General features: G+C 62.0%; 3 pseudogenes; all 3 read right to left on the bottom strand.

Annotated features, from left to right (window-relative positions):
* Positions 1-11948: 11948 nt before the first annotated feature.
* On the bottom strand, positions 11949-12067 carry LOC142870662 (uncharacterized; annotated as a pseudogene).
* A 3936-nt stretch (positions 12068-16003) lies between these two features.
* Positions 16004-16122, bottom strand: LOC142870665 (uncharacterized; annotated as a pseudogene).
* Positions 16123-20277: 4155 nt separating this feature from the next.
* Positions 20278-20396, bottom strand: LOC142870661 (uncharacterized; annotated as a pseudogene).
* Between the last annotated feature and the right edge of the window lie 1645 nt (positions 20397-22041).

Here is a 22041-nt window from a genome sequence, read left to right as displayed (position 1 = left end):
GACACCACACACGCACCCACACACACACACTCACACTCACTCACTCACTCACTCACTCACTCACACTCACACAAGATGCGCCTCCACGGCTGGACTCGCCAAGGTGGAGCCCTTCCAGCCCCCCTCCTCTCCTCACCTGGCCTCCTTCACCTCCCCGCCCCCCACCCCCAGCGCGTCGCCCCCGCCGCCGCCGCCGCCGCCGCTGCCGCCAAGGACTGCGCACGCGCCGGGCGCTCGCCCTTTGACCCCAGCCAGGGGCCGCCCGCCCCCACAACCCCTTTCAGCTGTGCCCCCCGCCCTGTGGGTGGGCGGCCGCCTATTCCCCCGGGTCAGGGCTGGGGCACAGCGCATGGGGGAGGGGAGCCAGTGTATGGGGCATCTCTCTCTCGGGATGTGTCCCATGGGTGGGGTGGGGTGGCTTGGTCTGTGGGGCGCTGAAGAAATCAGTCCCCTCCATCCCCTACCTCTGGAAAACGCCCAAGCCCTTGGGGAACTGCCCGCACCGCTACCGTGGGGGCCGGGACCCTCCTCTGTGTCCTCCTGTGGCCCAGTCCAAGGGGCCTAGGCCTGGCCGGGGCTGCATTGGACCCCAACCACCCTGGCGTGTGGACTCGCCAAAAATCGGCGATTAGATATTGGATTCCAGCTTCATTGAGGTCATTTCACTAATGAGTGCACCGGAAAGAGTTTCCTAATCCATCTGTGAGGGTGGCAACTGAAAGAGAATTTTTTTTTTTTTTTTTGAGACAGAGTCTCGCTTTGTTGCCTAGGCTAGAGTGAGTGCCGTGGCGTTAGCCTAGCTCACAGCAACCTCAAACTCCTGGGCTCAAGCAATCCTTCTGCCTCAGCCTCCCAAGTAGCTGGGACTACAGGCATGCGCCACCATGCCTGGCTCATTTTCCTATATATATTAGTTGGCCAATTAATTTCTTTCTATTTACAGTAGAGACCGGGTCTGGCTCTTGCTCAGGCTGGTTTCGAACTCATGACCTCGAGCAATCCGCCCGCCTCGGCCTCCCAGAGAGCTAGGATTACAGGCTTGAGCCACCGCGCCCGGCCTGAAAGAGAATTTGAAAGCTGACAGAATAGGCGAGGAAAGGCATAGGAGATTTCCACACCCAGTAAGGAAGCCTTTCCCGAAATGGAAGAAAGAAAGGAGCAAACAGAGACACCGGTAGCCCGCCCGGATCAGAGTCTGCCCCTGAGAGAAAGTACCCTGACCAGGTTCACCCGTGGGTGGGTGGCGAGCTAGCGGCGTTCGGAAGAGCGAGGCCCGCAGTCTGTGCAGAAGACACCTGCACTCGGGTGTGTGTGGCGGCACAATTCCCAAGCAGCTCCAGATGTTAAACCAAGGAGAAGCCAGGGAGTTCCCAACGCCCCAGGTGTCCTCAGCCCACGACTGGCTGCTGTGGGAATGCGAAGCCCGGCTCCTTGTCTCAGAGCGGGACAACCAGGAGGTGTGATGTCCACCCCGGGGCTCCCAGGAGGATCAGGCTGAAGCTGGGACTTGGCCTGAAAGTGTCCCCTCGCATGGCCACCCCCTTCCCCTTCCTGCACCTCTAGTCCTGGTGCCCCTCCATCCAGGGGCCAGACCTTAAAGAGTCACCCGCAAGAGAATCCTGGTCCCAAAGGAGCCTTCTGGGGGACCCGTGCTGAGAGAGGTTGTGGGCATGGCCCGCTGGGACTCTGCCCGACCCAGGGCTGAGAGATGCAACCTCCCAGCTCTGGGTCCCTGCAGGAAGTGTTGGCAAGCACAGGGCCAGTCCTCCAAAGGCCCAGGTGCAGGGAGCCCAGGCCAAGCATCCCGTGGAAGAAGCCACATGCCGTGCCACCCCGGGAACACGACTGCAGGTCACGGCCCCCCCCTTCCTCCTCCTCTTCCTCCTCCTCCTCCTCCTCCGCCTCCTGCCCCCCCCCCCCCGACTTGGTGCAGGGATCAGAGACACCTCAGACACTTGCTACCCAAAGTGCAAAGGGCATCGGTTGCTCCTCCAAACCCCCCCGCCCAGCAGACCGCGTTGTCCAGCCAGCCCCCGGGCCTCCCTGGGGTGCCCAGCACAAAAGTGCAGACACCCACCGGACCCTCAATCTCAGTTTTCGGATGTTTTTGCCACTCTAAGGACCCGCAGGCCAGCTGGGCCTTCGGGCAGGACAGAGAGCCCCGGAATCCGACCTGGAGAGCTGGGTGTACGTCCCCATGAGGAGGCGGTCCCCACCTCCGCGGCTCTCCCCTTGCGGGGCCTCAGAGAAGACACCAGGCTGGGCCCCCGCGGCACAGCGGGAGCACGTCCCCCGCAGGCCGCTTAGCGAGGGCGGCAGGCGGACGGTTGGGTTGCGCGAGACGCTGCGGCCGCCCTGCTACCGGGTTCCTGGGAGGGCGTCCTGGAACCAGCGTCCACACCAAGCCCTTGGAAGGCCCAGGCGACGGAGGAGCCGGTCACGCAGGGGCCGAGGACGGTGAGAGGCCGGGCGGGAAGGAGCATGTCAGGCAGGGGCAGAGGACGGTGACAGGCCGGGCGGGGAGGAGCCGGTCAGGCGGGGGCCCAGGACAGTGACGGGCCTGGCCGGGGAGGAGTGCCTCAGGCAGGGGCAGAGGAGACGGGCTGGGTAAGGGTTAGGGTTACAGTTAGGGCACAATTCACAATCGCAAAGACGTGGAAGCGACCCGAGTGCCCATCCATCCAGGAGTGCATTAATAAAATGTGGCGCGGAGTGCCATTCGGCTGTGAGGAGCAGCGGTGAGAGGGCACCACTCGTGTTCTCCTGGCCAGAGCTGGAACCCGTTCCAGTAAGCCAAGTATCCCAAGAATGGACACACGAGCACCACGTGAGCGCGCTCACCAGCAAATTGGTACGAACCGATGGACACCTAAGTGGACACAGAGGAATCGCCTTCATCGGGTGGGTGTCGGGAGGGTGGGGGGAGGGAATGGGCATCCACATCCATTAGGAATGGGGTGGGTGCGCACCCACTGGGGGATGGGCGCACTTGAAGCTCTGACCCGAGCGGGGAGGCGGGGAGAGGGCGATGTACCCGACCTTAACTTTGGTGCCCCCACAATACGCTGGAACCACATGAGAGGTAAATGAATAAGAACACAGGGGGGCACGGGCAACACATGTCACCTTAATACTTGGACTGCCATCATCTGCTTGAAGAGAGAGAGAAAAGAAAATGCACTAATAGAGATAAGAGACACTTTTTAAAAATAATGAATCCGAAGAGAAAAGTAAAAGGAGGCCTGTGGAGCAGGTCTGGGTGTGACTCCGGATCCCCCAACATCAGGTGCCACCACCAAAGATTCCTACGTGTAGCCCATAGAACCCCAAAAGCAACGGGACGAGTTCTGGTCACATACTCCCTCAAAATGACATCCTGGCCTTCTTCTGCAACTCCCTCCCCTCTCAGACTCTCAAGGTTTCCTCCAGCGTGTCGGTTCCCACAAAGCAGACTTTTGGTCTGAGACCTGACAGTTGTCCAGATGCCACGCATGCTGCCCCGTGGCGGCGGTGTCGCGGCTCGGGACAAGAGGAGGCCCCACGGTGCGGGCTGGGGCGCCAGGCACCGCGGCGGGCGCTGAGGGTGGGGGTGACCCCCAGCCCGGGCCTCCGCGGCGCTCCCAGAAAGGGGACAGAACAAGAGGCCAAAATAAAAAAAGAAGAAGCCTACGGCACCCGGTATTCCCAGGCCCGACCCTGCTTAGCTTCCGAGATCAGACGAGATCGGGCGCGTTCGGGGTGGTGTGGCCGTGGACGGCGGAGGGCGCCCCTGCCCCGCTCAAGAAGCCGAGCCTCTCTGCGCTTCCCCGCCGCCTCCTCCCGCCCCAGGCCCCGCGGGGGCCGGGCCTGTTGAGTTTGCCGGCCGGGTCCGGCGGGCTCCGAGGGACGGGGGGTGACGGGCGGGGCGGGGCGGGCAGGGAGGGGCGGGCCGGGGTGGGGGGCTGTCTCTCTACACACACAGACACACAGACACCACACACGCACCCACACACACACACTCACACTCACTCACTCACTCACTCACTCACTCACACTCACACAAGATGCGCCTCCACGGCTGGACTCGCCAAGGTGGAGCCCTTCCAGCCCCCCTCCTCTCCTCACCTGGCCTCCTTCACCTCCCCGCCCCCCACCCCCAGCGCGTCGCCCCCGCCGCCGCCGCCGCCGCTGCCGCCAAGGACTGCGCACGCGCCGGGCGCTCGCCCTTTGACCCCAGCCAGGGGCCGCCCGCCCCCACAACCCCTTTCAGCTGTGCCCCCCGCCCTGTGGGTGGGCGGCCGCCTATTCCCCCGGGTCAGGGCTGGGGCACAGCGCATGGGGGAGGGGAGCCAGTGTATGGGGCATCTCTCTCTCGGGATGTGTCCCATGGGTGGGGTGGGGTGGCTTGGTCTGTGGGGCGCTGAAGAAATCAGTCCCCTCCATCTCCTACCTCTGGAAAACGCCCAAGCCCTTGGGGAACTGCCCGCACCGCTACCGTGGGGGCCGGGACCCTCCTCTGTGTCCTCCTGTGGCCCAGTCCAAGGGGCCTAGGCCTGGCCGGGGCTGCATTGGACCCCAACCACCCTGGCGTGTGGACTCGCCAAAAATCGGCGATTAGATATTGGATTCCAGCTTCATTGAGGTCATTTCACTAATGAGTGCACCGGAAAGAGTTTCCTAATCCATCTGTGAGGGTGGCAACTGAAAGAGAATTTTTTTTTTTTTTTTTGAGACAGAGTCTCGCTTTGTTGCCTAGGCTAGAGTGAGTGCCGTGGCGTTAGCCTAGCTCACAGCAACCTCAAACTCCTGGGCTCAAGCAATCCTTCTGCCTCAGCCTCCCAAGTAGCTGGGACTACAGGCATGCGCCACCATGCCTGGCTCATTTTCCTATATATATTAGTTGGCCAATTAATTTCTTTCTATTTACAGTAGAGACCGGGTCTGGCTCTTGCTCAGGCTGGTTTCGAACTCATGACCTCGAGCAATCCGCCCGCCTCGGCCTCCCAGAGAGCTAGGATTACAGGCTTGAGCCACCGCGCCCGGCCTGAAAGAGAATTTGAAAGCTGACAGAATAGGCGAGGAAAGGCATAGGAGATTTCCACACCCAGTAAGGAAGCCTTTCCCGAAATGGAAGAAAGAAAGGAGCAAACAGAGACACCGGTAGCCCGCCCGGATCAGAGTCTGCCCCTGAGAGAAAGTACCCTGACCAGGTTCACCCGTGGGTGGGTGGCGAGCTAGCGGCGTTCGGAAGAGCGAGGCCCGCAGTCTGTGCAGAAGACACCTGCACTCGGGTGTGTGTGGCGGCACAATTCCCAAGCAGCTCCAGATGTTAAACCAAGGAGAAGCCAGGGAGTTCCCAACGCCCCAGGTGTCCTCAGCCCACGACTGGCTGCTGTGGGAATGCGAAGCCCGGCTCCTTGTCTCAGAGCGGGACAACCAGGAGGTGTGATGTCCACCCCGGGGCTCCCAGGAGGATCAGGCTGAAGCTGGGACTTGGCCTGAAAGTGTCCCCTCGCATGGCCACCCCCTTCCCCTTCCTGCACCTCTAGTCCTGGTGCCCCTCCATCCAGGGGCCAGACCTTAAAGAGTCACCCGCAAGAGAATCCTGGTCCCAAAGGAGCCTTCTGGGGGACCCGTGCTGAGAGAGGTTGTGGGCATGGCCCGCTGGGACTCTGCCCGACCCAGGGCTGAGAGATGCAACCTCCCAGCTCTGGGTCCCTGCAGGAAGTGTTGGCAAGCACAGGGCCAGTCCTCCAAAGGCCCAGGTGCAGGGAGCCCAGGCCAAGCATCCCGTGGAAGAAGCCACATGCCGTGCCACCCCGGGAACACGACTGCAGGTCACGGGCCCCCCCTTCCTCCTCCTCTTCCTCCTCCTCCTCCGCCTCCTGCCCCCCCCCCCCGACTTGGTGCAGGGATCAGAGACACCTCAGACACTTGCTACCCAAAGTGCAAAGGGCATCGGTTGCTCCTCCAAACCCCCCCGCCCAGCAGACCGCGTTGTCCAGCCAGCCCCCGGGCCTCCCTGGGGTGCCCAGCACAAAAGTGCAGACACCCACCGGACCCTCAATCTCAGTTTTCGGATGTTTTTGCCACTCTAAGGACCCGCAGGCCAGCTGGGCCTTCGGGCAGGACAGAGAGCCCCGGAATCCGACCTGGAGAGCTGGGTGTACGTCCCCATGAGGAGGCGGTCCCCACCTCCGCGGCTCTCCCCTTGCGGGGCCTCAGAGAAGACACCAGGCTGGGCCCCCGCGGCACAGCGGGAGCACGTCCCCCGCAGGCCGCTTAGCGAGGGCGGCAGGCGGACGGTTGGGTTGCGCGAGACGCTGCGGCCGCCCTGCTACCGGGTTCCTGGGAGGGCGTCCTGGAACCAGCGTCCACACCAAGCCCTTGGAAGGCCCAGGCGACGGAGGAGCCGGTCACGCAGGGGCCGAGGACGGTGAGAGGCCGGGCGGGAAGGAGCATGTCAGGCAGGGGCAGAGGACGGTGACAGGCCGGGCGGGGAGGAGCCGGTCAGGCGGGGGCCCAGGACAGTGACGGGCCTGGCCGGGGAGGAGTGCCTCAGGCAGGGGCAGAGGAGACGGGCTGGGTAAGGGTTAGGGTTACAGTTAGGGCACAATTCACAATCGCAAAGACGTGGAAGCGACCCGAGTGCCCATCCATCCAGGAGTGCATTAATAAAATGTGGCGCGTGGACACCACGGAGTGCCATTCGGCTGTGAGGAGCAGCGGTGAGAGGGCACCACTCGTGTTCTCCTGGCCAGAGCTGGAACCCGTTCCAGTAAGCCAAGTATCCCAAGAATGGACACACGAGCACCACGTGAGCGCGCTCACCAGCAAATTGGTACGAACCGATGGACACCTAAGTGGACACAGAGGAATCGCCTTCATCGGGTGGGTGTCGGGAGGGTGGGGGGAGGGAATGGGCATCCACATCCATTAGGAATGGGGTGGGTGCGCACCCACTGGGGGATGGGCGCACTTGAAGCTCTGACCCGAGGGGGGAGGCGGGGAGAGGGCGATGTACCCGACCTTAACTTTGGTGCCCCCACAATACGCTGGAACCACATGAGAGGTAAATGAATAAGAACACAGGGGGGCACGGGCAACACATGTCACCTTAATACTTGGACTGCCATCATCTGCTTGAAGAGAGAGAGAAAAGAAAATGCACTAATAGAGATAAGAGACACTTTTTAAAAATAATGAATCCGAAGAGAAAAGTAAAAGGAGGCCTGTGGAGCAGGTCTGGGTGTGACTCCGGATCCCCCAACATCAGGTGCCACCACCAAAGATTCCTACGTGTAGCCCATAGAACCCCAAAAGCAACGGGACGAGTTCTGGTCACATACTCCCTCAAAATGACATCCTGGCCTTCTTCTGCAACTCCCTCCCCTCTCAGACTCTCAAGGTTTCCTCCAGCGTGTCGGTTCCCACAAAGCAGACTTTTGGTCTGAGACCTGACAGTTGTCCAGATGCCACGCATGCTGCCCCGTGGCGGCGGTGTCGCGGCTCGGGACAAGAGGAGGCCCCACGGTGCGGGCTGGGGCGCCAGGCACCGCGGCGGGCGCTGAGGGTGGGGGTGACCCCCAGCCCGGGCCTCCGCGGCGCTCCCAGAAAGGGGACAGAACAAGAGGCCAAAATAAAAAAAGAAGAAGCCTACGGCACCCGGTATTCCCAGGCCCGACCCTGCTTAGCTTCCGAGATCAGACGAGATCGGGCGCGTTCGGGGTGGTGTGGCCGTGGACGGCGGAGGGCGCCCCTGCCCCGCTCAAGAAGCCGAGCCTCTCTGCGCTTCCCCGCCGCCTCCTCCCGCCCCAGGCCCCGCGGGGGCCGGGCCTGTTGAGTTTGCCGGCCGGGTCCGGCGGGCTCCGAGGGACGGGGGGTGACGGGCGGGGCGGGGCGGGCAGGGAGGGGCGGGCCGGGGTGGGGGGCTGTCTCTCTACACACACAGACACACAGACACACAGACACCACACACGCACCCACACACACACACTCACACTCACTCACTCACTCACTCACTCACTCACACTCACACAAGATGCGCCTCCACGGCTGGACTCGCCAAGGTGGAGCCCTTCCAGCCCCCCTCCTCTCCTCACCTGGCCTCCTTCACCTCCCCGCCCCCCACCCCCAGCGCGTCGCCCCCGCCGCCACCGCCGCCGCTGCCGCCAAGGACTGCGCACGCGCCGGGCGCTCGCCCTTTGACCCCAGCCAGGGGCCGCCCGCCCCCACAACCCCTTTCAGCTGTGCCCCCCGCCCTGTGGGTGGGCGGCCGCCTATTCCCCCGGGTCAGGGCTGGGGCACAGCGCATGGGGGAGGGGAGCCAGTGTATGGGGCATCTCTCTCTCGGGATGTGTCCCATGGGTGGGGTGGGGTGGCTTGGTCTGTGGGGCGCTGAAGAAATCAGTCCCCTCCATCCCCTACCTCTGGAAAACGCCCAAGCCCTTGGGGAACTGCCCGCACCGCTACCGTGGGGGCCGGGACCCTCCTCTGTGTCCTCCTGTGGCCCAGTCCAAGGGGCCTAGGCCTGGCCGGGGCTGCATTGGACCCCAACCACCCTGGCGTGTGGACTCGCCAAAAATCGGCGATTAGATATTGGATTCCAGCTTCATTGAGGTCATTTCACTAATGAGTGCACCGGAAAGAGTTTCCTAATCCATCTGTGAGGGTGGCAACTGAAAGAGAATTTTTTTTTTTTTTTTTGAGACAGAGTCTCGCTTTGTTGCCTAGGCTAGAGTGAGTGCCGTGGCGTTAGCCTAGCTCACAGCAACCTCAAACTCCTGGGCTCAAGCAATCCTTCTGCCTCAGCCTCCCAAGTAGCTGGGACTACAGGCATGCGCCACCATGCCTGGCTCATTTTCCTATATATATTAGTTGGCCAATTAATTTCTTTCTATTTACAGTAGAGACCGGGTCTGGCTCTTGCTCAGGCTGGTTTCGAACTCATGACCTCGAGCAATCCGTCCGCCCGCCTCGGCCTCCCAGAGAGCTAGGATTACAGGCTTGAGCCACCGCGCCCGGCCTGAAAGAGAATTTGAAAGCTGACAGAATAGGCGAGGAAGGCATAGGAGATTTCCACACCCAGTAAGGAAGCCTTTCCCGAAATGGAAGAAAGAAAGGAGCAAACAGAGACACCGGTAGCCCGCCCGGATCAGAGTCTGCCCCTGAGAGAAAGTACCCTGACCAGGTTCACCCGTGGGTGGGTGGCGAGCTAGCGGCGTTCGGAAGAGCGAGGCCCGCAGTCTGTGCAGAAGACACCTGCACTCGGGTGTGTGTGGCGGCACAATTCCCAAGCAGCTCCAGATGTTAAACCAAGGAGAAGCCAGGGAGTTCCCAACGCCCCAGGTGTCCTCAGCCCACGACTGGCTGCTGTGGGAATGCGAAGCCCGGCTCCTTGTCTCAGAGCGGGACAACCAGGAGGTGTGATGTCCACCCCGGGGCTCCCAGGAGGATCAGGCTGAAGCTGGGACTTGGCCTGAAAGTGTCCCCTCGCATGGCCACCCCCTTCCCCTTCCTGCACCTCTAGTCCTGGTGCCCCTCCATCCAGGGGCCAGACCTTAAAGAGTCACCCGCAAGAGAATCCTGGTCCCAAAGGAGCCTTCTGGGGGACCCGTGCTGAGAGAGGTTGTGGGCATGGCCCGCTGGGACTCTGCCCGACCCAGGGCTGAGAGATGCAACCTCCCAGCTCTGGGTCCCTGCAGGAAGTGTTGGCAAGCACAGGGCCAGTCCTCCAAAGGCCCAGGTGCAGGGAGCCCAGGCCAAGCATCCTGTGGAAGAAGCCACATGCCGTGCCACCCCGGGAACACGACTGCAGGTCACGGCCCCCCCCTTCCTCCTCCTCTTCCTCCTCCTCCTCCTCCGCCTCCTGCCCCCCCCCACTTGGTGCAGGGATCAGAGACACCTCAGACACTTGCTACCCAAAGTGCAAAGGGCATCCGTTGCTCCTCCAAACCCCCCCGCCCAGCAGACCGCGTTGTCCAGCCAGCCCCCGGGCCTCCCTGGGGTGCCCAGCACAAAAGTGCAGACACCCACCGGACCCTCAATCTCAGTTTTCGGATGTTTTTGCCACTCTAAGGACCCGCAGGCCAGCTGGGCCTTCGGGCAGGACACAGAGAGCCCCGGAATCCGACGTGGAGAGCTGGGTGTACGTCCCCATGAGGAGGCGGTCCCCACCTCCGCGGGGCTATCCCCTTGCGGGAGCGGCAGCCACGGGGCCTCAGAGAAGACACCAGGCTGGGCCCCCACGGCACAGCGGGAGCACGTCCCCCGCAGGCCACTTAGCGACGGCGGCCAGCCGGCGGACGGTTGGGTTGCGCGAGACGCTGCGGCCGCCCTGCTACCGGGTTCCTGGGAGGGCGTCCTGGAACCAGCGTCCACACCAAGCCCTTGGAAGGCCCAGGCGACGGAGGAGCCCCGTCAGGCAGGGGCCGAGGACGGTGACAGCCCGGACGGGGAGGAGCGTGTCAGGCAGGGGCAGAGGACGGTGACAGGTGACAGGCCGGGCGGGAAGGAGTCAGTCAGGCAGGGGCCGTGGAGGAGACGGGCTGGGTAAGGGTTAGGGTTAGAGTCAGGGCACAGGTCACAATCGCAAAGGCCTGGAAGCCACCCGAGTGCCCATCGACCCACGAGTGGGTAAATAAAATGTGGCGCGTGGACACCACGGAGTGCTATTCGGCTATGAGGAGCAGCGGTGAGGGGGCACCTCTCGTGGTTCTCCTGGCCAGAGCTGGAACCCGTTCCAGTAAGCCAAGTATCCCAAGAATGGACACACGAGCACCACGTGCTCGCGCTCACCAGCAAATGGGTACGAACCGATGGACACCTAAGTGGACACAGAGGAATCACCTTCTTCGGGTGGGTGTCGGGCGGGTGGGGGGAGGGGATGGGCATACACATCCATTAGGAATGGGGTGGTTGCGCACCGACTGGGGGATGGGCGCACTTGAAGCTCTGACCGGAGGGGGGAGGCTGGGAGAGGGCACCGCACCCGACCTTAACATTGGTGCCCCCACAATATGCTGGAACAACATGAGAGGTAAATGAATAAGAACACGGGGGGGGGGAGAGGGGGGCACGGGCAACACATGTCACCTTAATACTTGGACTCCCATCATCTGCTTGAAAAGAGAGAGAAAAGAAAATGCAATAATGGAGATAAGAGACACTTTTTAAAAATAATGAATCCGGCCGGGCGCTGTGGCTCACTCCTGTAATCCTAGCTCTTGGGAGGCCGAGGCGGGCGGATTGCTCAAGGTCAGGAGTTCAAAACCAGCCTGAGCAAGAGCGAGACCCCGTCTTTACTATAAATAGAAAGAAATTAATTGGCCAACTGATATATATATAAAAAATTAGCGGGGCCTGGTGGCGCATGCCTGCAGTCCCAGCTACCCGGGAGGCTGAGGCAGAAGGATCACTCGAGCCCAGGAGTTTGAAGTTGCTGTGAGCTAGGCTGACGCCACGGCACTCACTCTAGCCTGGGCAACAAACCGAGACTCTGTCTCAAAAAAAAAAAAAAAAAAAATGAATCCGAAGAGAAAAGTAAAAGGAGGCCTGTGGAGCAGGTCTGGGTGTGACTCCGGATCCCCCAACATCAGGTGCCACCACCAAAGATTCCTACGTGCAGCCCATAGAACCCCAAAAGCAACGGGACGAGTTCTGGTCACATACTCCCTCAAAATGACATCCTGGCCTTCTTCTGGAACTCCCTCCCCTCTCAGACTCTCAAGGTTTCCTCCAGCGTGTCTGTTCCCACAGAGCAGACCTTTGGTCTGAGACCTGACAGTCCAGAAGCCACGCATGCTGCCGCGTGGCGGCGGTGTCACGGCTCGGGACAAGAGGAGGCCCCACGGTGCGGGCTGGGGCGCCAGGCACCGCGGCGGGCGCTGAGGGTGGGGGTCACCCCCACCCCGGGCCGCCCCCGCACTCCCAGAAACGCGACAGAACCAGAGGCAAAAAAAAAAAGAAGAAGCCTACGGCACCCGGTATTCCCGGGCGGTCTCCCATCCAAGTTCTAACCAGGCCCGACACTGCTTAGCTTCCGAGACCAGACGGGATCGGGCGCGTTCGGGGTGGTGTGGCCGTGGACGGCGGAGGGCGCCCCTGCCCCGCTCAAGTAGCCGAGCCTCTCTGCGCTTCCCCGCCGCCTCCTCCCGCCCCAGGCCCCACGCCGGGCCGGGCCTGTTGAGTTCGCCGGCCCGGTCCGGCGGGCTCCGAGGGACGGGGGTGACAGGCGGGGCGGGCAGGGAGCGGCGGGCCAGGGTTGGGGGCTGTCTCTCTATACACACACACTCACACTCACTCACTCACTCACACTCACACAAGATGCGCCTCCACGGCTGGACCCGCCAAGGTGGAGCCCTTCCAGTCCCCCTCCTCTCCTCGCCTGGCCTCCTTCACCTCCCCGCCCCCCACCCCCAGCGCGTCGCCACCACTGACTGCGCACGGGCGGGCGGGGCTCTCGCCCTTTGACCCCGGCCAGGGGCCGCCCTCCCCCACAACCCCTTTCAGCTGGGCCCCCCACCCTGTGGCCCTGCGGCCGCCTATTCCCCCGGGCCAGGGCTGGGGCACAGCGCACGGGGGAGGGGAGCCAGTGTATGGGGCGTCTCTCTCTCTCTCTCTCTCTCTCTCTCTCTCTCTCTCTCTCTCTCTCTCTCTCTCTCTCTCTCTCTCGATGTGTCCCATGGGTGGGGTGGGGTGGCGTGGTTTGTGGGGCGCTGAAGAAATCAGTCCCCTCCATCTCCTCCCTCTGGAAAACATCCAAGCCCTTGGAGAACTGCCCGCACCGCTACCGTGGGGGCCGGGACCCTCCTCTGTGTCCTCCTGTGGCCCAGTCCAAGGGGCCTGGGCCTGGCCGGGGCTGCATTGGACCCCGACCACCCTGGCGTGTGGACTCGCTAAAAATCGGCGATTAGATATTGGATTCCAGCCTCATTGAGGTCATTTCACTAATGAGTGCACCGCAAAGAGTTTCCTAATCCATCTGTGAGGGTGGTAACCGAAAGAGAATTTGAAAGCTGACAGAATAGGCGAGGAAAGGCATAGGAGATTTCCACACCCAGTAAGGAAGCCTTTCCCGAAGTGGAAGAAAGAAACGAGCAAACAGAGACACCGGTAGCCCGCCCGGATGAGAGTCTGCCCCTGAGAGAAAGTACCCTGACCAGGTTCACCCTCGGGTGGGTGGCGAGCTAGCGGCGTTCAGAAGAGCGAGGCCCGCAGTCTGTGCAGAAGACACCTGCTCTCGGGTGTGTGTGGTGGCACAATTCACAATCAGCTCCAGATGTTAATCCAAGGAGAAGCCAGGGAGTTCCCAACGCCCCAGGTGTCCTCAGCCCACGACTGGCTGCTGTGGGAATGCGAAGCCCGGCTCCTTGTCTCAGAGCGGGGCAACCAGGAGGTGTGATGTCCACCCAGGGGTTCCCAGGAGGATCAGGCTGAAGCTGGGACTTGGCCTGAAAGTGTCCCCTCGCATGGCCACCCCCTTCCCCTTCCTGCTCCTCTACTCCTGGTGCCCCTCCATCCATGGGCCAGACCTTAAAGAGTCACCCGCAAGAGAATCCTGGTCCCAAAGGAGCCTTCTGGGGGACCCGTGCTGAGAGAGGTTGTGGGCATGGCCCGCTGGGACTCTGCCCGACCCAGGGCTGAGAGATGCAACCTCCCAGCTCTGGGTCCCTGCAGGAAGTGTTGGCAAACACAGGGCCAGTCCTCCAAAGGCCCAGGTGCAGGGAGCCCAGGCCAAGCAGCCTGTGGAAGAAGCCACATGCTGTGCCACCCCGGGGAACACGACTGCAGGCCACAGCCCTTCCCACCTCCTCCTCCTCCTCCTCCTCCTCCTCCTCCTCCCACCCCGCCCCCGCCCCCGCCCCCACATGGCACAGGGCCCAGAGACACCTCAGACACTTGCTACCCAAAGTGCAAAGGGCATCAGTTGCTCCTCCAAACCCCCCCCAGCCCAGCAGACCACGTTGTCCAGCCAGCCCCCGGGCCTCCCTGGGGTGCCCAGCAGAAAAGTGCAGACACCCACTGGACCCTCACCCCCGGGCCTCCCTGGGGTGCCTAGCACAAAAGTGCAGACACCCACCGGATCCGAAAACTCAATCTCAGTTTTCGGGTGTTTTTGCCACTCTAAGGACCCGCAGGCCAGCTGGGCCTTCTGGCAGGACAGAGAGCCCCGGAATCCGACATGGAGAGCTGGGTGTACGTCCCCATGAGGAGGCGGTCCCCACCTCCGCGGCTATCCCCTTGTGGGGAGCGGCAGCCGGGGGGCCTCAGAGAAGACACCAGGCTGGGCCCCCACGGCACAGCGGGAGCACGTCCCCCGCAGGCCGCTTAGCGATGGCGGCCAGCCGGCGGACGGTTGGGTTGCGCGAGACGCTGCGTCCGCCCTGCTACCGGGTTCCTGGGAGGGCGTCCTGGAACCAGCGTCCACACCAAGCCCTTGGAAGGCCCAGGCGACGGAGGAGCCCCGTCAGGCAGGGGCCGAGGACGGTGACGGCCCAGGCGGGGAGGAGCGTGTCAGGCAGGGGCAGAGGACGGTGACAGGTGACAGGCCGGGCGGGAAGGAGTCAGTCAGGCAGGGGCCGTGGAGGAGACGGGCTGGGTAAGGGTTAGGGTTAGAGTCAGGGCACAGGCCACAATCGCAAAGACCTGGAAGCGACCCGAGTGCCCATCCACCCACGAGTGGGTAAATAAAATGTGGCGCGTGGACACCACGGAGTGCTATTCGGCTATGAGGAGCAGCGGTGAGGGGGCACCTCTCGTGGTTCTCCTGGCCAGAGCTGGAACCCGTTCCAGTAAGCCAAGTATCCCAAGAATGGACACACGAGCACCACGTGCTCGCGCTCACCAGCAAATGGGTACGAACCGATGGACACCTAAGTGGACACAGAGGAATCACCTTCTTCGGGTGGGTGTCGGGCGGGTGGGGGGAGGGGATGGGCATACACATCCATTAGGAATGGGGTGGGTGCGCACCGACTGGGGGATGGGCGCACTTGAAGCTCTGACCCGAGGGGGGAGGCTGGGAGAGGGCAACGCACCCGACCTTAACATTGGTGCCCCCACAATATGCTGGAACAACATGAGAGGTAAATGAATAAGAACACGGGGGGGGGAGGGGGGCACGGGCAACACATGTCACCTTAATACTTGGACTCCCATCATCTGCTTGAAAAGAGAGAGAAAGGAAAATGCAATAATAGAGATAAGAGACACTTTTTAAAAATAATGAATCCGGCCGGGCGCTGTGGCACACGCCTGTAATCCTAGCTCTTGGGAGGCCGAGGCGGGCGGATTGCTCAAGGTCAGGAGTTCAAAACCAGCCTGAGCAAGAGCGAGACCCCGTCTCTACTATAAATAGAAAGAAATTAATTGGCCAACTGATATATATATATAAAAATTAGCGGGGCATGGTGGCGCATGCCTGCAGTCCCAGCTACCCGGGAGGCTGAGGCAGAAGGATCACTCGAGCCCAGGAGTTTGAAGTTGCTGTGAGCTAGGCTGACGCCACGGCACTCACTCTAGCCTGGGCAACAAACCGAGACTCTGTCTCAAAAAAAAAAAAAAAAAAATGAATCCGAAGAGAAAAGTAAAAGGAGGCCTGTGGAGCAGGTCTGGGTGTGACTCCGGATCCCCCAACATCAGGTGCCACCACCAAAGATTCCTACGTGTAGCCCATAGAACCCCAAAAGCGACGGGACGAGTTCTGGTCACATACTCCCTCAAAATGACATCCTGGCCTTCTTCTGGAACTCCCTCCCCTCTCAGACTCTCAAGGTTTCCTCCAGCGTGTCAGTTCCCATAGAGCAGACCTTTGGTCTGAGACCTGACAGTCCAGAAGCCACGCATGCTGTCGCGTGGCGGCGGTGTCGCGGCTCGGGACAAAAGGAGGCCCCACGGTGCGGGCTGGGGCGCCAGGCACCGCGGCGGGCGCTGAGGGTGGGGGTCACCCCCACCCCGGGCCGCCCCCGCACTCCCAGAAACGCGACAGAACCAGAGGCAAAAAAAAAAAAAAAAAAGAAGAAGAAGCCTACGGCACCCGGTATTCCCGGGCGGTCTCCCATCCAAGTTCTAACCAGGCCCGACCCTGCTTAGCTTCCGAGACCAGACGGGATCGGGCGCGTTCGGGGTGGTGTGGCTGTGGACGGCGGAGGGGCCCCTGCCCCGCTTAAGAAGCCGAGCCTCTCTGCGCTTCCCCGCCGCCTCCTCCCGCCCAAGGCCCCGCGCTGGGCCGGGCCTGTTGAGTTCGCCGGCCGGGTCCGGCGGGCTCCGAGGGACGGGGGTGACAGGCGGGGCGGGCAGGGAGCGGCGGGCCGGGGTTGGGGGCTGTCTCTCTATACACACACACTCACACTCACACTCACTCACTCACTCACACTCACACAAGATGCGCCTCCACGGCTGGACCCGCCAAGGTGGAGACCTTCCAGCCCCCCTCCTCTCCTCGCCTGGCCTCCTTCACCTCCCCGCCCCCCACCCCCAGCGCGCCGCGGCCGCTTACTGCGCCCGGGCGGGTGGGCGGGAGGGGCGCTCGCCCTTTGACCCCAGCCAGGGGCCGCCCTCCCCCACAACCCCTTTCAGCTGCGCCCCCCCCCTGTGGCCCTGCGGCCGCCTATTCCCCCGGGCCAGGGCTGGGGCACGGCGCATGGGGGAGGGGAGGGAGTGTATGGGGCGTCTCTCTCTCTCTCCGGATGTTTCCCATGGGTGGGGTGGGGTGGCGTGGTTTGTGGGGCGCTGAAGAAATCAGTCCCTTCATCTCCTCCCTCTGGAAAACACCCAAGCCCTTGGAGAACTGCCGGCACCGCTACCATTGGGGCAGGGACCCTCCTCTGTGTCCTCTTGTGGCCCAGTCCAAGGGGCCTGGGCCTGGCCGGGGCTGCATTGGACCCCAACCACCCTGGCGTGTGGACTCGCCAAAAATCGGCGATTAGATATTGGATTCCAGCTTCATTGAGGTCATTTCACTAATGAGTGCACCGGAAAGAGTTTCCTAATCCATCTGTGAGGGTGGCAACTGAAAGAGAATTTTTTTTTTTTTTTTGAGACAGAGTCTCGCTTTGTTGCCTAGGCTAGAGTGAGTGCCGTGGCGTTAGCCTAGCTCACAGCAACCTCAAACTCCTGGGCTCAAGCAATCCTTCTGCCTCAGCCTCCCAAGTAGCTGGGACTACAGGCATGCGCCACCATGCCTGGCTCATTTTCCTATATATATTAGTTGGCCAATTAATTTCTTTCTATTTACAGTAGAGACCGGGTCTGGCTCTTGCTCAGGCTGGTTTCGAACTCATGACCTCGAGCAATCCGTCCGCCCGCCTCGGCCTCCCAGAGAGCTAGGATTACAGGCTTGAGCCACCGCGCCCGGCCTGAAAGAGAATTTGAAAGCTGACAGAATAGGCGAGGAAGGCATAGGAGATTTCCACACCCAGTAAGGAAGCCTTTCCCGAAATGGAAGAAAGAAAGGAGCAAACAGAGACACCGGTAGCCCGCCCGGATCAGAGTCTGCCCCTGAGAGAAAGTACCCTGACCAGGTTCACCCGTGGGTGGGTGGCGAGCTAGCGGCGTTCGGAAGAGCGAGGCCCGCAGTCTGTGCAGAAGACACCTGCACTCGGGTGTGTGTGGCGGCACAATTCCCAAGCAGCTCCAGATGTTAAACCAAGGAGAAGCCAGGGAGTTCCCAACGCCCCAGGTGTCCTCAGCCCACGACTGGCTGCTGTGGGAATGCGAAGCCCGGCTCCTTGTCTCAGAGCGGGACAACCAGGAGGTGTGATGTCCACCCCGGGGCTCCCAGGAGGATCAGGCTGAAGCTGGGACTTGGCCTGAAAGTGTCCCCTCGCATGGCCACCCCCTTCCCCTTCCTGCACCTCTAGTCCTGGTGCCCCTCCATCCAGGGGCCAGACCTTAAAGAGTCACCCGCAAGAGAATCCTGGTCCCAAAGGAGCCTTCTGGGGGACCCGTGCTGAGAGAGGTTGTGGGCATGGCCCGCTGGGACTCTGCCCGACCCAGGGCTGAGAGATGCAACCTCCCAGCTCTGGGTCCCTGCAGGAAGTGTTGGCAAGCACAGGGCCAGTCCTCCAAAGGCCCAGGTGCAGGGAGCCCAGGCCAAGCATCCTGTGGAAGAAGCCACATGCCGTGCCACCCCGGGAACACGACTGCAGGTCACGGCCCCCCCCTTCCTCCTCCTCTTCCTCCTCCTCCTCCTCCGCCTCCTGCCCCCCCCCACTTGGTGCAGGGATCAGAGACACCTCAGACACTTGCTACCCAAAGTGCAAAGGGCATCCGTTGCTCCTCCAAACCCCCCCGCCCAGCAGACCGCGTTGTCCAGCCAGCCCCCGGGCCTCCCTGGGGTGCCCAGCACAAAAGTGCAGACACCCACCGGACCCTCAATCTCAGTTTTCGGATGTTTTTGCCACTCTAAGGACCCGCAGGCCAGCTGGGCCTTCGGGCAGGACAGAGAGCCCCGGAATCCGACGTGGAGAGCTGGGTGTACGTCCCCATGAGGAGGCGGTCCCCACCTCCGCGGGGCTATCCCCTTGCGGGAGCGGCAGCCACGGGGCCTCAGAGAAGACACCAGGCTGGGCCCCCACGGCACAGCGGGAGCACGTCCCCCGCAGGCCACTTAGCGACGGCGGCCAGCCGGCGGACGGTTGGGTTGCGCGAGACGCTGCGGCCGCCCTGCTACCGGGTTCCTGGGAGGGCGTCCTGGAACCAGCGTCCACACCAAGCCCTTGGAAGGCCCAGGCGACGGAGGAGCCCCGTCAGGCAGGGGCCGAGGACGGTGACAGCCCGGACGGGGAGGAGCGTGTCAGGCAGGGGCAGAGGACGGTGACAGGTGACAGGCCGGGCGGGAAGGAGTCAGTCAGGCAGGGGCCGTGGAGGAGACGGGCTGGGTAAGGGTTAGGGTTAGAGTCAGGGCACAGGTCACAATCGCAAAGGCCTGGAAGCCACCCGAGTGCCCATCGACCCACGAGTGGGTAAATAAAATGTGGCGCGTGGACACCACGGAGTGCTATTCGGCTATGAGGAGCAGCGGTGAGGGGGCACCTCTCGTGGTTCTCCTGGCCAGAGCTGGAACCCGTTCCAGTAAGCCAAGTATCCCAAGAATGGACACACGAGCACCACGTGCTCGCGCTCACCAGCAAATGGGTACGAACCGATGGACACCTAAGTGGACACAGAGGAATCACCTTCTTCGGGTGGGTGTCGGGCGGGTGGGGGGAGGGGATGGGCATACACATCCATTAGGAATGGGGTGGTTGCGCACCGACTGGGGGATGGGCGCACTTGAAGCTCTGACCGGAGGGGGGAGGCTGGGAGAGGGCACCGCACCCGACCTTAACATTGGTGCCCCCACAATATGCTGGAACAACATGAGAGGTAAATGAATAAGAACACGGGGGGGGGGAGAGGGGGGCACGGGCAACACATGTCACCTTAATACTTGGACTCCCATCATCTGCTTGAAAAGAGAGAGAAAAGAAAATGCAATAATGGAGATAAGAGACACTTTTTAAAAATAATGAATCCGGCCGGGCGCTGTGGCTCACTCCTGTAATCCTAGCTCTTGGGAGGCCGAGGCGGGCGGATTGCTCAAGGTCAGGAGTTCAAAACCAGCCTGAGCAAGAGCGAGACCCCGTCTTTACTATAAATAGAAAGAAATTAATTGGCCAACTGATATATATATAAAAAATTAGCGGGGCCTGGTGGCGCATGCCTGCAGTCCCAGCTACCCGGGAGGCTGAGGCAGAAGGATCACTCGAGCCCAGGAGTTTGAAGTTGCTGTGAGCTAGGCTGACGCCACGGCACTCACTCTAGCCTGGGCAACAAACCGAGACTCTGTCTCAAAAAAAAAAAAAAAAAAATGAATCCGAAGAGAAAAGTAAAAGGAGGCCTGTGGAGCAGGTCTGGGTGTGACTCCGGATCCCCCAACATCAGGTGCCACCACCAAAGATTCCTACGTGCAGCCCATAGAACCCCAAAAGCAACGGGACGAGTTCTGGTCACATACTCCCTCAAAATGACATCCTGGCCTTCTTCTGGAACTCCCTCCCCTCTCAGACTCTCAAGGTTTCCTCCAGCGTGTCTGTTCCCACAGAGCAGACCTTTGGTCTGAGACCTGACAGTCCAGAAGCCACGCATGCTGCCGCGTGGCGGCGGTGTCACGGCTCGGGACAAGAGGAGGCCCCACGGTGCGGGCTGGGGCGCCAGGCACCGCGGCGGGCGCTGAGGGTGGGGGTCACCCCCACCCCGGGCCGCCCCCGCACTCCCAGAAACGCGACAGAACCAGAGGCAAAAAAAAAAAGAAGAAGCCTACGGCACCCGGTATTCCCGGGCGGTCTCCCATCCAAGTTCTAACCAGGCCCGACACTGCTTAGCTTCCGAGACCAGACGGGATCGGGCGCGTTCGGGGTGGTGTGGCCGTGGACGGCGGAGGGCGCCCCTGCCCCGCTCAAGTAGCCGAGCCTCTCTGCGCTTCCCCGCCGCCTCCTCCCGCCCCAGGCCCCACGCCGGGCCGGGCCTGTTGAGTTCGCCGGCCCGGTCCGGCGGGCTCCGAGGGACGGGGGTGACAGGCGGGGCGGGCAGGGAGCGGCGGGCCAGGGTTGGGGGCTGTCTCTCTATACACACACACTCACACTCACTCACTCACTCACACTCACACAAGATGCGCCTCCACGGCTGGACCCGCCAAGGTGGAGCCCTTCCAGTCCCCCTCCTCTCCTCGCCTGGCCTCCTTCACCTCCCCGCCCCCCACCCCCAGCGCGTCGCCACCACTGACTGCGCACGGGCGGGCGGGGCTCTCGCCCTTTGACCCCGGCCAGGGGCCGCCCTCCCCCACAACCCCTTTCAGCTGGGCCCCCCACCCTGTGGCCCTGCGGCCGCCTATTCCCCCGGGCCAGGGCTGGGGCACAGCGCACGGGGGAGGGGAGCCAGTGTATGGGGCGTCTCTCTCTCTCTCTCTCTCTCTCTCTCTCTCTCTCTCTCTCTCTCTCTCTCTCTCTCTCTCTCTCTCTCTCTCTCTCTCGATGTGTCCCATGGGTGGGGTGGGGTGGCGTGGTTTGTGGGGCGCTGAAGAAATCAGTCCCCTCCATCTCCTCCCTCTGGAAAACATCCAAGCCCTTGGAGAACTGCCCGCACCGCTACCGTGGGGGCCGGGACCCTCCTCTGTGTCCTCCTGTGGCCCAGTCCAAGGGGCCTGGGCCTGGCCGGGGCTGCATTGGACCCCGACCACCCTGGCGTGTGGACTCGCTAAAAATCGGCGATTAGATATTGGATTCCAGCCTCATTGAGGTCATTTCACTAATGAGTGCACCGCAAAGAGTTTCCTAATCCATCTGTGAGGGTGGTAACCGAAAGAGAATTTGAAAGCTGACAGAATAGGCGAGGAAAGGCATAGGAGATTTCCACACCCAGTAAGGAAGCCTTTCCCGAAGTGGAAGAAAGAAACGAGCAAACAGAGACACCGGTAGCCCGCCCGGATGAGAGTCTGCCCCTGAGAGAAAGTACCCTGACCAGGTTCACCCTCGGGTGGGTGGCGAGCTAGCGGCGTTCAGAAGAGCGAGGCCCGCAGTCTGTGCAGAAGACACCTGCTCTCGGGTGTGTGTGGTGGCACAATTCACAATCAGCTCCAGATGTTAATCCAAGGAGAAGCCAGGGAGTTCCCAACGCCCCAGGTGTCCTCAGCCCACGACTGGCTGCTGTGGGAATGCGAAGCCCGGCTCCTTGTCTCAGAGCGGGGCAACCAGGAGGTGTGATGTCCACCCAGGGGTTCCCAGGAGGATCAGGCTGAAGCTGGGACTTGGCCTGAAAGTGTCCCCTCGCATGGCCACCCCCTTCCCCTTCCTGCTCCTCTACTCCTGGTGCCCCTCCATCCATGGGCCAGACCTTAAAGAGTCACCCGCAAGAGAATCCTGGTCCCAAAGGAGCCTTCTGGGGGACCCGTGCTGAGAGAGGTTGTGGGCATGGCCCGCTGGGACTCTGCCCGACCCAGGGCTGAGAGATGCAACCTCCCAGCTCTGGGTCCCTGCAGGAAGTGTTGGCAAACACAGGGCCAGTCCTCCAAAGGCCCAGGTG

This window comes from Microcebus murinus, chromosome 4 (genome assembly GCF_040939455.1).
Source record: "Microcebus murinus isolate Inina chromosome 4, M.murinus_Inina_mat1.0, whole genome shotgun sequence".
NCBI classification, from domain to species: domain Eukaryota; kingdom Metazoa; phylum Chordata; class Mammalia; order Primates; family Cheirogaleidae; genus Microcebus; species Microcebus murinus.
The sequence above is the reverse complement of the archived record's forward strand: the minus strand, read 5'-3'. Positions and strand labels throughout refer to the sequence as shown.